Consider the following 12186-nt stretch of genomic DNA (forward strand, 5'->3'; position numbering starts at 1 on the left):
CTAAAAAATAGGATTTTTCTTCCAACACTAGGACGCCTGCGACGTCCCGGTGTAGGAAGGAAAATCCTTTTCCAGGATGGCCACCATGGAAAGGGAAGGTGAGGGTTCCATACAGGGCCCCTCTTCGCTTTCCATAGCAGCCTGCAGAAGGCAAAAAGAGAACCCTCTGACCATATTACCACAAGCACATTTTTCTTCCCTTCCAAATCTATCCTAATTTCGAAAATAACTTTCCCACAAAGCCAGACCCAGGTGGACATGGCCACTTTAATCATATGTGTTGTCCCTTGTGATCATGGCCAGTAGCCAGATTGTCCGGATCATGACCTTATTCTTTACCCGGACAATCTGGCCACTGCCCATGGCCACAAGCTACCCCTCAGTCACTTAAGGTATAGCGCTATTTTTTGTAGCTACATTATGACACTTGTCAAATAATAAAACACTGGCACATTTGCAAAACCATGCTTTACCGTCTTTGCCAATGCTCCTTACGCAAGTTTGCTGGAAATCCAGCCATGTTTTATTTTTTCAAAAGTGTCAAATGTATGCACATATAATCGTCATATAACCTAGACCCCACTTGACAAAATCCATTCAGACTTTACGAAAACATCTAAATCTAGATCTATAATCTTTTTGCAAACCTTTGTGAAGATTTGTCAAATGGCACCACATGTATAAGCCTTTACAATATTTTGGGACCCCCACTCTAATTTTGCTCGCTCTTGACAGAATCCCACCAAACTTTGGAAAAACATGTATATCTTGATCTATTACCAGTTTGCCAAATTAAGTGTATATTTGTCAAATGGCACCTCATTTATAAGCCTTTACATTATTTTGGGACCCCCCCTCTAATTTTGCCCCCTCTTCACAAACTCCTACCAAACTTCGGAAAAAACATTCATATCAAAATGCATTATCAGTTTCCCAAATTAAGTGAGGATTCGTCAAATGGCACCTCATTTATAAGCCTTTACATTATTTTGGGACCCCCCTCTAATTTTGCCCCGTCATGACAGAATCTCACCAGCCTTTGCATACCCACTCAGAATCAGCCCAGGAATATACATGCAAAATCATGCAGTTCTATTAAATGGCGCCAAAGTTATAAGCCATCCAAGAACCGCATTTCACCAACCCTGCAATGCTAAGGTGTTCGCGAACTTTCACAGGACTGTTCGTGAACATCACGACTGTTTGTGGACTTTCGCGGCAAAAAACACCCATTTTTTTTGCGTCTTGCAGCCATATCCCATCCCATCCTCATCTCCCCTCAACTCCCCAGAGATTATTTGTTCAGTTTGACAAGTGGAATGCTGTGTTTTTCATATGTTTTTAGCGCGATGTCCGCGGACATCGGCCGCTGTCTGCAAATCCAAGATGGTGGGCCTTTCCAGAAATCTGATGCACTTCACGCTCCTCACCATCCAATCAGCGAACACGTCGCATGTCCGCGGACATGACGCAAGCCGATTAGCCAATCAGGACACTGTCCGCGGACCGAAAAGGGAAGTGTGTCCGCGGACCGGACATAGATATCACTAATTTTTTGTGACCTACTTTTTGGCCATTTTTTTAAAAACTACTGGATGTATTTTCCAAAATTTACAAAAGCACGCTTTCGGGACCAAGCCGCTGCTCCTGCCACAAATTTGGTGAAAATCCGTCCAGCGGTTTGGGCTGTAGGCGTGAGCAAAGTTTTTTCCCCATTCAGTCTTTGGGAAAAAAAGACATTTTGGGACCCCCCCCTATAACTTTGCCCCCCTGGACCAAACCTCACCAAACTTTGCAAAATTCAGAGTGGGCCATATACTTTTTTTGCAAAGTTTGGTGAGTATTCGTCCATGGAGAGCGAAGTTATAAGCCGCCCAAAAAGTGCTCTTCCTATGGAAACAGCAACTTAACCATAACTACACGGCCACTACCGTGGCCGTGTAATAAAAGTGAACATTTGTCTGTGGGTTTTTGGTGGGATTTGTGGGTTTGTGGCTTGTTGAAGCATTGTTTCATATACAATTCTGCACCGTTTCACCAATCTGCACCAAGTTTTGCATAGATATCTGCTAGGATCCTGCGAACAATGCTGGTTTTATGACATTTGGACTCCCCACCTTGTTCCCCGGATTTCAGTACAAGTCAAAATGTATTGGTAGGTTTGTGGCTTGGCGAAGCGTTGTTCCTTATTCAATTCCACACTGTTTCACCAATCTGACCACATTTTGCATACTTAACTGTTAGGACTCTGCGTACATTACTGGCTACATGACATTTGGACACCCCACCCCTTTCTGTGAATTTCACCAAAGGTAAAAATGTGTTTTTGTATAGTTACCTGTTAGGACCCTTCTGACATTACTAGCTACATGACATATGGACACCCCTTCCCTTTCCCTGGATTTCAGCAAAAGTTAAAATTTGTTTGTGGGTTTGTGGCCTGCCGACGAAGCCATAAACCATGTTCACCGTGGAGGGAAACAAAAAAGGTATGAGAGACGAATGGACCGGAGAGGCGAAGGTGAAGGCAGGTACCATTGCAGAAGTTTCCAAATGTTTTTGACGCATCAGGTGAAATTACTTTTACAGAAGATTTTTGCGAGATGGTGCCTGCCAACAAACCCATAAACCATGTTCACCGGGAAGGGAAACAACATTTTTTGTTTTAAAACAAGCTTTGTAATGCCGTAAATCATGCTCACTGGGAAGAGAACCAGACATTTTTGCTGCATCAGGTGAAATTACTTTTCGAGAGGATTTTTGTGAGATGGTGCCTGCCGATAAAGCCCTAAACCATGTTCACTGGGAAGGGAATTAAAAAATGTTTTTTCTCAATTGGTCCCGACACGAGGAACAAAAGTCAAGGTCAAGGATGGACTGTTTCCAAGATATTTGCACTGCAACAAACTGCACCAGGCCAGGGTGAGGTGGAACAGCGACCTACAGGATCATTCATTTTCAACAATCAATGAGAGTGTTATCATGTCTGTCTACAGAGCCCGTTCAGAGAATGGGTACTTCTGCTGGTATGTGATAAAGGACGCACATACTGACTGACATGCACATACAAATGGACAAGCATACATTACAACGGACGGATGAACAAATGTACTAACCGACACAAACTAAACACATACAACTGTGTACATGGATGTGAACATGGCCATGGATGTTGTTCACATAATCAGACATTCACACATTGGAAAGGCCACAGGTTCCTATGAACACTTAAAAATGAACTCAAATGTAAGAGCTAGACAGGGGCGTCATTTGGGGGTCGCCAAAGAGTTGCAGGCGCGACCCACGTGTCCTCCCTTGCCACCCCTGCAATCTCCCTTGCTACCCCTGTAAAAAAAAAAAAAATATATATATATATATATTTTTTTGTTTTTCAACTACATGTTTAAAGTGAAACTCCTGGAGTGCGGAGGCCCGGCCACACTACCTCTGGGGGTGCCCTCAGTGTAGTCTTCACCAATCAGAGTGAAGGCTGGACCGTGACTTGCAGCACGAGAAGTAAGCGCTCATTAGGGGTAAGAGCTGACTTTGACATGTGGCACGTGTCACCTGCCACGTTCAGCTCCAACTTTCTCCCAGCTCATACGCAGGAACCAGGAAGCTCTACCAGCTTCCTGGTTCCTGTTTGTGAGCAGCACGTATGTGCGGGGGTGGCCTGGAGTGGTGGATCAAAGCTGGAAAAACAGGTAAGAAGGCTTTTTAAAAAATGGATGTTTATTTTGCATGTGTGAAGTGTGTGTCAGATGTATGTATGTGCTATGGGTCAGTGAGTGGGGGTGAATGAGATGAAATGCGATAGTGTGTGTGTTTGAATGTTCTAGGTGGGTGGGTGTGTACCTGTGTGATAATGCAGTGAGAGAAGATGTAAGAGAAGGTGCATGAGTGAGTGGACACGAGAGAAGGTCTATGGGTCAGTGAGTGGTGGGTGAATGAGTAGGAATGTGATAGTGTGTGTTTGAATGTTCTAGGTGGGTGGGTGAGTGCATTCCTGTGTGGAGAACGCAGTGCAAGTGGACGTGAGAGGTTTATGGTTGAGTGAATGGTGGGTGAATGAGTAGGAATGTGTGTGTGTGTAAATGTTTTGGATGGTGGGTGCCAGTGTTAAGTGTATGTGAGAGAAGGTATATGGGTGAGTGACTGGTGGGTGATGGGTATGAATGTGATTGTGTGTGTGAATGTTCTGGGTGGGTTGGTGCATGCCTGTGTCGTGAATGCAGTGTGAATGAATGTGAGAGGAGATGTATGGGTGGGTGAAAGGGGATGCCTGCGTGAGTGTGTAAGGCCCTGGGAGACTCACTAAAGCATTTTTGACACATCCTTTAATGACTTTGCATATTTTACTTGTATTTTCGGGCAAACCCAAGTTCATGTGTGTCTGTCCTTACCTGGCTAGATTGGCATTTTGGTACAAGCACTCTAGACATTGCTTACTGTGGCATGACATTTATTACGCGTCATCGTTGATAAAGCAAGCATGAAAAGTAGTAATACATCGCTACACTGACGTTTTGGTGTAGCGGCCTGTATATTTCTCACTGTAGCCTGACCTTTTATTAATTGAGCGTCTATGATGAAGCAAGGATGATAAGTGTTTCGATAGGTCTAGAATGGCTTTTCTTATTGTGACATGTCAGTTTTAATGGCCAAACCAACAGGAATATTTTCGTACATTGGAATACTGGCATATATGGGAAGAGCCAGCTTTGTGCATAGTGCCAGTAATGATACTATAAAAAAAAATCTCAAAGCGAACATGATTAAGATCTTATATGGAAATACTAGCACTTGTTGGTGGAGCTAGCAGGGAAATGTGTGGCACAGCCAGCATGAAAGTGTTTTTTTATACTGGCATATATTGAAGGGACCAGCATGACAAAATATTTATTTATTTATTGTTTGCTTGTTAGGTGCTTATACAGAAAATACATTCTGTTTCAAAGAGCCCACAGGGCAGCAGGGAGAGAACATGGGATAGCAGTGCAATTAAATACAAAATAAATACAGAGTGGGAATGGATGGCCGAACGTACTATGCCTTGTAAGTATTCAGAACGTGCAAGTGCAGGAAGTAAGAGGGCAGTGGGAAGGTGCTATGGTGTCCGTCTTTGAGGGTGAACCACAGATGAAGTGCAAGGTATGGTAAGTGCTATGCGGCTAGGAGCCACGTTGGGTGCAAAGGGCGAATCTCCAGTGCGGAGGGTGGTCCGAGGCAAGTGCTGAAGGAAGATAGGGATTTGAATGGTCAGAGGCCCGGAGGATGCATAAAGGTGCAAGACCGAATTTCAGAAGGTCCTGTTCAAGATGCAGCAGGAGGGGGAGGCTGTTCCAAAGGAGGGATCCAGCTGAGGAAAGTGAGCGGCCTCCTGCTCTCTGTTCAGCAAAAACGCTTTACACACAGAGAGTTGGTGCCAGAGGAGTGTAGAGATCTAGAAGGAGAGTATTTGGTAAGAGAAAGTTGCAGATAGTGTGGTTCCCTGGCACCTGACAGCCTTGTGTATGATGCAGAGTGATTTGGATTTGATCCGTGCAGAAACCGGGAGCCTGTGGCAGCTTTTTAGGGCAGGAGAAATGCAGTCCCTCGGCTTAAGACCAAGGATAGGTCTCACTGCTCCATCCTGGATTAGATGAAGGGGTAGCAGAGTGGAAGAAGGTAGGTTGAGGAGGAGGCTGTTGTAATAGTCAAGCCTAGAGAGAGCCAGGGCTCAGGAAACATTGAGCTTCTTGGGGAAAGTGAGAAATTGGAGAATTCCTTTGAGAAGAAAGAGTTGGAAGTGGAACTTCTTGCAATGTCCTGCGTGTGAGGCAGAATGATTAAGAGGAGTCAAAGATAACTCCAAGGTTTCTGGCTTCAGAAGGAGCAGGGGGAGATCCCAGGGTGGAGGCCAGAGAGAAGGGAAGAAGGAGGGAGCAGGGGTCCCAGTCGGAAGGATCTCTGTTTTGCTGGCATTGAGGCAGAGCTTGTTGAAAGAGCACCAAGCCTGGATGGCAGAAGGCCATTCAGGGATGAAGGAAGGTGCGAGTGAGTCAGCAGGAAGTCTGCATAACACTGGAAGTTGAGGGAGAAGGAGGAGATGTGGCATGCCAGCTGTGCAAGGTAGATGCTAAAGAGCCTGGCGGAGATGATATATCCCTGGGGGACACCACAGGTGAAGAAGGAAGTAGGCAAGGAGAAGGTGCACAGGATGGCATGGGAAGAGCGGTCAGTTAGTAAACAAGTCAGCCATTCCAGTGCCATTCCGAGATGCCAAGGCTATCGTGGAGCTTTTGTATGAGGATGAATGGTTGACAGTGTCAAAGGCAGAAGAGAGATCAAGTAGAAGGCATTGAGAAATGAGCTTGTGCACTTTTGTTGACTTCCATCTATTGTACTTTTTCCATGAGTTACTCTACACCCTAAAAAACCGATTGCAAACTGTCTGGCCTTCTACCCACATTTTTACAGAAGGTGTGCTGTGTAGTGCACTATTTTAACACATTATTCAAAACATTTTCTCCTTGGAGGGGAAGAATCCCCCTGACCCACTCCAAACCCGTTTTCATTAGTTCCGGCCCTCTCGCTATGCTTGTTAGCAATCTCATATTTGTGGCAAATATTTACACCCTCCATTAAAACAACTCACCAGCCACCACTGGTGACTGGTATATTTTGGGACCAGGCACTGCCCCCTTCTTTCTACGCTAGGTGAAACATTTAAGCTTTGATTAAAAAACATATTTACTTCTTTCACTTGGAGTAACGCATGCCCCTGCAGTGACCTAATCATCATGGACATTGTGTACACGTGCTGGTCCGGCTCTTCACAGGATGTGGCTTGCCCTGTGCTTTGTTAAGGAGCTTGGGGGTTTGGGGGCTCAGCATGGTTTGTGGGGGAGCCCGCATCTTGTGCTATGCCACTGATTGGGCTCTGCTCAACTTGAATGCATTCAAGTGTGATGTGAATGGTTGAGAGGGGCCGCAAACTCAACCTGGACCCTCCTCTGGTGGAACATTGTCTAATAAAATAAGAGTTGGACACAGAGTCTCAGAAGTGAGAGATCCATGGAGTAACGCACCCCCTCCCCCACTCAAACTTCTTCTTCGAAAGGGCTTTGTGGAAGCTTCGTTCACGGGCCAGTCCTGGGGAGGCGGGGGTAGGGGGGTGGGGGGATCATTGAATGACGCACCTCACACATAGAGCTCTGAAAATTGTAGATGCATTGAGCCCAACTCTTAGGGGAAGTGCACCCCTCTCACCCTATTAAAAAAGATTGAAGAAGAGTCATGTATCAAAGTATAGGACATATAGGACATTAAGGTGTTATGTTGAGTTCTGGGTTGTGTGGGGCAACATGTACTTGCTTGTCACATAACTTAAAGATAAATGCCCACCGAGACAGATGGCCGCAGCTTACACCCGCGCAATAGCTTTCTTCTATCGTAGTGGTAGCTGACACGTAGATACATTTAAAACTAGGGAATTATGTTGGCTCTCGTAGCATGGTGCTCCTGGGTAAACAGACAGCGCACTCCTGCCCAGGTCAGTGCTATTTTGGCGTGCTTACACATCCATGCCAACGTTAACGATTACGTCTGTGTCCATTGATCTATAGATGTTTCATACACGGCTGTAGCCTGTGTTAGAGATTTTGGTTGCCCTGTTACAAGTGCTGCATTACGTCTGTTTTACGTATAGGATTACATTCCCCATATATGTGATTGTGGACAAATCTCGTCTCCCTCGGTGCTCGGTTCTTATAGCTGGCTGAAATGAGAGCGCCCAGAAACACGTGTGTTAGACGGATCGCAAGGCCGTGTGCCATCGTCACTCAGGGGCGGGGTCAAATGACATGACTTCCTGTAATGTCATCGGAGGTCAAGGGCCGTGTGATGTCATTGCTGCTAGCCCTGGCATTTTGATGAAATGACATCACTGAGGCTAGATTGGAAATGCTAACGTTAAGTTTATTACAAACGATTTCTAAACTAAGTGCCTCATGCTACAAATTAAACCCTAATTTGCGCTGCGTTACTTTGTCAGAAGTCTCACGTTATCTTTGCTACTGATATAAGCTAGCTAATGTTTAAAGCAACAGTTCTGAAGTAGTGGTGTATAGTTAATAAGGTTTAATTTAATAGCAAATGGAAAAAAGCAAGTCTAGATTGTGTCATGGCTGTGACTCGGCCGTAAATTGAGGTGCCGAGATATGTCTAACAACACCCCATGCCATATGAAAGCCAAGGCAGGGGTGGCTAAATACACTGGGAGAAGGGGCTACGCAGACTGCCCCGCACGCAGGGTGCTACTGTCTGACGTGTTATCAAGAGAAAGGTCCCGTGGCAGCGCTGTAGTGTTATCTAGTTCCTCGTGCCTGGTTCCAATCACGTTTGCTTCCTTTAATACAAGTGGAATTCCACTTTAATAAACAGAACTTATTGATCTCGCAAATATTAAGTGCGAAGTCTGCCCAGCCAAAGCTTGAAGCTGGATCAGCCTGGTGAATGGAGACCCCTAACGTTTGCACTAACTCTCTGAGCTATCTTCGTAGCATTAAGCCACTGGGCATCTCTGTATGTTTTACTTTACAACAGAGCAGGAATAGCAGGCAGCCAGTGTCATATGTAAATGCTGCGGTGACTTTTGTTTTTGTACTCATTAGCCGCACATGCATAAAGCATGAGCGCCACCCTAGGCAAATAACATGAAGTGCACTTAGTTTTCATGTATTCTGTGAGCGCACGCACAGTAAATATTGGCCTGCGCGCCAAAACATTCATTTGAATAAGCGTGTGAGCGTTTATGAAGGACCGCGGTGTGTCTCATATTTGAGCATTTTAATGTCCGCTGACTGATGGCAACCCTTTCACACGAGATGGCGTCATTTCAGCGACTGTGGCAACCAGTTATTATTGAGTAACATGTGTGCCCCAGGGGAAACCCGGCTTTTCAGGGGAAGCCATGCACTAGCATGGTCAAGACAGTGCTCCGCGCGTCACATAGGTCTGCAAAGTAGTATTCTCCGTGACACAACACGTCGGACGAGTCTCTGTTAGAAACATACGAACATTAAACGTACATTGCAGTTTGACCACAATTAGGCCAATGGCCACGTTTCCTAAAAGTATTGGCCAGTTGACCCAACTTGCAGTCTTTCTAATGGGCTCCACCTCATAAAGTCTTGATACGCAGGGCTCTCAGACTCGCGCAGTCATTGTTCTTTCATAGGTGTGTTTATCTTGGCGTCATCTGTGTATACCTATGTGTGGGTCCCAGCGAGTGAACAAGCGACTCTATACTAGTAACAATACAACCACTGCACAAGGACTTTTGAGAATTTCCCGACAAGCCTCCGCCTCTAAAAGGCCCAGTAGTTCTGGGGCACCGCCACTCAAATGTCAGCTGTGTGAACCCCCCCCCCTCCCCACCCCCCTCTGGAACATCCCAGCTCCCATGCGCAGCAATCCACACTTGCCCCCATGTGCTCAGCGTGTCTCAGGCAGCTCTGGACTCCAGACACACCAGAAGGATATTCTTAATATCTTGAGGTCTTATGAAGAGTTGACTTTAGACCTTGATAGTGATCAGTATTAACATGAACCAGAGAGAGGTGCGCAACAAGACTCGGGAGTAGAGCCAACCACCACATTTTGGGGGGCTTAGAGGACAACTTAAAATGGAGTTCCAAGGAATCAGATCATGCCCGTTAGGAGTAGCTAAAAAAATCAGCTTAATATGTTCATTGTGTGCTCTCATTTACTAATGTTCTACCTTACCATTTACCCCAATTTATCAAGGACACCGTAGCCTTGCCCACGTCTTGCCGCACAAGAGTCATCTTCATGTGGCATGGCATGACATAATTGCTGAGTATTCAAATTCAGAAGCCCACAAAAGCCGGTGTAGATGACAAGCCACCACCCACCTTCTGGAGAGAAGCAGATGCTGAGGAAACAGAGCACAGAAGATCTTACAGGTCTGCTTCTTCAGTCCCAGCTGCTTGCAGCGCATGGCAAGAATAGTTCATAGCGTGCGGGGAACGCTGCAGGAGCGGACGTGGAACACCATCAACATGTTGGAGCAAGCTCGAGCCTAGTTCTGCCCCCGACGATGCTCCAACAGTAAGACCTCGATTTCCTAGACACATTGAAGAATGATGCATGTCTTGCAGTTTCAGTAGCAACTCTGAGAGGCAACATTAAAACATTAAATAAATGATGCTGCTTTTCATGCACAAAGTGGACTCTCCTAGCTGGTCAAGCATAGTGTATGCTTAATTGGTTGATTGAATCGTGGATTTACTTTCTGATTGGCCGATTGCACCATTGCTTTCTGACTGGGGCAGCTGCCATGCTCCAGGATCCAGTGGCGTGTTGTACATTATGGGTTGCAGGAGTCCAACCGAATCTCCCTGACCTTGCCACTGACAGCTTATAATTTGGGTCCTTATTATCGTTATTAGGCTATTTATTGAGCATGGACCTATATTGAGGAGGTATTACCCAAATTGTTCGAACACAATTGTTCGAATGACCCAATTGATCGAAAGTCAAGGGTCCGAATTGACCTTTGCACAATTGACTGCACATATATATATATATATATATATATATATATATATATATATTGCTTTGGTTATATATATATATATATAATATATATATATATATACATATATATATATATATAGATAATGGGAGTTGCGGGGGGTTTCCCCCCGCAGATATGTAATAACAATTGACCTTCACAATTCGGTCAATTGTGCAAAGGTCAATTGTGATTCGAACAATTGTAGTTCGAACAATTCGTATACATCCATTGAGGAAGCAACAAAGGGCTTCACAAATCATACGGGGAAGTACACAGCACATATCCTTGATTCTAGTGGATTATATGTCTCCAGAGAAGCTGAGCTTCTTATCTAGGTAGCTTGGGGACTTCAGGGTGACATCCCTGTAGCTGCTGTTGCAGGATTTTAAGGTGATACATGCTTGCAGCGGGAGCCAGTGCAGTTCGATGCGTGTCAGGCCGGTGAGGTTGAATTTGCAGAGTCATGCTGCAGAATGTGCCAGTGTGGTCATCACAGTGACTCACAGGAGGGCATTGCCACCGTCCAGGTGGGAGAGAACCACAGCTTGGACAGAAGATCTGAAGTTGTTTGCTGGGATGAAGGGATTTGGGTTTGGCGGTAACGGAAAAGTGCACAGCTGAAAAGACCGTAGCTAATTTGACCGTTACGGTCAAACAACCCAAAGTAAATGCCTCCCCAAGCATACCCTACAAATACACACTCTCCCTCCCCTTCCCTACCTTTTGGTGGCGCACCTCGTTGCATCCCACCAACTCCCTGCGACACCGGGAACCGGTTCTGAAGGGTCCTTTCCTTTTTAATTTTTTTTTATTCTAACTTTATTCCCCTATGTGAGGGACCCCCCCCTGCCGCCCGCCCCCTGCAACACCTGTTCCCATTATAGCAAGCAAGCGAAGCGGGAGACACCCCTGCAACTCCCATTCCCTTTTTCGCTATAATGGTCATGTATGGCATATTGAATCGAATTTCTGTTTGTACAGGATTTTCGTACAGCCAAAATTCGGTCAAATGTATCATACATTTTTTTTCTCAATCTTTTCTGGTATTTCCGGGATGAAGGGCTTGATGAGCAATGTCTATTGATGTAGAAATCCAGGGACCTTCTGCAGGTGGCCAGCTGGGGTGTGAAGCCCTCAAGGTTCATAGTGGAATACCAGGACAGGATGTCACTGTGCTCAATGTTGTTGGTCAGCAGTAGGAATTCAGTCTTTGAGGGCTTCAGTTTCAAGTAAGCATGTAAGAATGTGAAGCAGGCCTTGAGCCTGTGGATGCCTTTGATGAAGGATTTCTTGAGGTAGAGCAGTCATCTGCATATTGGTAGAGTTTGGAATTGTGTGGAGCAAGGGGGTTCTGATCAGATCCCTTCAAAGGTTGAAGATCAAGGGGAAGAGGAAGGATCATTGCCAGACTCCACAAGTGATGGGTAGAGTTGGTGATTCCGAGGAATTCAATTGGATGAATTGGTGGTGCCTAGAGAGGTAGGATTAGAATCAGTTGAGAACAGTCTCACTGATCCCCATGCAGTGATGTATTATATTGGTGAATGTCTGATGTTCCACTGTGTTGAACATGGATGAGAGAACAAGGAGAACCAGGAGGCAAG

This window comes from Ambystoma mexicanum, chromosome 1q, assembly GCF_040938575.1.
Source record: "Ambystoma mexicanum isolate Mex_15411 chromosome 1q, UKY_AmexF1_1, whole genome shotgun sequence".
Lineage (NCBI taxonomy): Eukaryota > Metazoa > Chordata > Amphibia > Caudata > Ambystomatidae > Ambystoma > Ambystoma mexicanum.